The following is a 2,285-nucleotide window of genomic DNA, read 5'->3' as shown; positions in this document are numbered from 1 at the left end:
GTGAGACGGGTACAGACTGTCTGTGGGACGGGCACAGACTGTCTGTGGGACGGGCACAGACTGTCTGTGAGACGGGCACAGACTGTCGGTGGGACGGGTACAGACTGTCTGTGAGACGGGCACAGACTGTCGGTGAGACGGGTACAGACTGTCTGTGAGACGGGTACAGACTGTCGGTGGGACGGGTACAGACTGTCTGTGAGACGGGTACAGACTGTCGGTGGGACAGGTACAGACTGTCGGTGGGACGGGTACAGACTGTCTGTGAGACAGGTACAGACTGTCGGTGGGACTGTGTGAGACGGGTACAGACTGTCGGTGAGACGGGCACAGACTGTCTGTGAGACGGGCACAGACTGTCTGTGAGACAGGTACAGACTGTCGGTGAGACGGGTACAGACTGTCGGTGAGACAGGTACAGACTTACCTGTCTCACTGACAGACTGACAGCCATAGAGGGAAACAGTTATTGATTTATTGATTGATGGATTAGTTTACACAGCAGCAGCAGCAGCTGGACGGTCTGAGCTGCTTCTCTCTGCCTGCTGATGGACTCACACAGTTAGATGCAACCAAACCAAAAATTAATTTATCCTTACCGCTATTAAGTTGCTGAATATGTATAAACAACCTTTATTTATCTGTTAATATTGTTGAAATGCAGATGATGTTTGGAGGCTGTTGACTGTTTCTGACCTCTTGACTGTTAGACTGTTGACTCGTGTGTGTTTGATTCTTTTCACTTTTTTAAAGCTGCTTGCAAAATAAATTAATAAAAATATTGAATGCTGAGAGGTGAAGCAGACGATGAGATCAGAAGTGACGTTTAGTTTCAAACTGTCTCAGCTTCCAGTCCCTTTGATGTTTTGTTACCTGTGAATCCCAGCAGCCTCTCTTCTTCTTCTTCTTCTTCTTCTTCTTCTTCTTCTTCTTCTTCTGCTTTCAAGTTAAAACTCTATGAAGACTTTCTGTTGTCCCCCCCCCCCCCCCCCCCTCCAGAGGTCATGTTCCTCCACAATGAACTCGGTCAGGAAACGCCTCAGACTCGGCTCGTCCAAAACCGCCGCCGCTGCCGCCAGGACCGGCAAAACACAACCGCCCGCTCCTCCGGCCGCATCCCAGAATGCCCTGCTGCTGCTGCCGCTGCCACCAGCAGAAGAAGAAGAAGAGAGGGGAGTCCAGGAGGAGGAGGAGGAGGAGGAGGGCTTCCTGCTGGTGGAGGAAGACACCACCGACTCCAGTCTGGTCATCACTATGGGTACCACACACACCTTCCCATGATGCATCGCTCCAGGGTCACATGACCTCTGATGACCGCTGTGTTGACTCACCAAACAATTACATCAAATTTCTAGGCAATTAATATTAGTGTCTGTAATATTAATATCTGTCTCTCTCTCTCTCTCTCCCTCTCTCTCTCTGTCTCTCTCTCTCTCTCTCTCTCCCTCTCTGTCTCTCTCTCTCTCTCTCTGTCTCTCTCTCTGTCTCTCTCTCTCTCTCTCTGTCTCTCTCTCTCTCTCTCTCCCTCTCTGTCTCTCTCTCTCTCTCTGTCTCCCTCTCTCTCTGTCTCTCTCTCTGTCTCTCCCTCTGTCTCTCTCCCTCTCTCTCTCGCTCTCTCTCTCCCTCTCTCTCTCCCTCTCCCTCTCTCTCTCCCTCTCTCTCTCTCTCCCTCTCTCAGAGGAGAGTCAGTGTGAGGTGAGGGGGGGGAGGAGGAAGGGAGGGATGAGGAGGAAGAGGAAGCTGACGGAGGAAGAGGAGGAGGAGGAGAGCGAAGATGAGGAGGAGGCGGGAGTAGAGGTGGAGATTGACAGGCAGCTGGACCAATCACTGGAGACCAAGTCCAGACAGCACAACCTGACCACCGTGAACGTCCGGAACATTCTGCATGTCAGTTCCCTCTCTGTCATCGTCATCATGTGTCTGTTTACCCTGTGACATCACTCTGACATCACTCTGACATCACCAACCTGACCTCTGACCCGCAGGAGGTGATCACCAACGAGCACGTGGTCGCCATGATGAAAGCCGCCATCAACGAGACCGAGGCCGTCCCGCCTTTCGTGAGTCGACCGCTCAGACCCGACGAGTCGATCCAGAGCTGTTTTCATTAGAGGAAGACTTCACTGTTTTTACTCCTCTCTCTCTTCTCTCCTCTATCTCTTCTCTCCTCTCTCTCTTCTCTTCTCTCTCTCTTCTCTCCCTCTTCTCTCTCTCTTCTCTCCCTCTTCTCTCTCTCTTCTCTCCTCTATCTCTTCTATTCTCTCTCTCTTCTCTCCCTCTTCTCT

Source organism: Centroberyx gerrardi, chromosome 19, assembly GCF_048128805.1.
Source record: "Centroberyx gerrardi isolate f3 chromosome 19, fCenGer3.hap1.cur.20231027, whole genome shotgun sequence".
NCBI classification, from domain to species: Eukaryota; Metazoa; Chordata; class Actinopteri; order Beryciformes; family Berycidae; genus Centroberyx; species Centroberyx gerrardi.
This window is presented reverse-complemented; position numbering follows the sequence as displayed.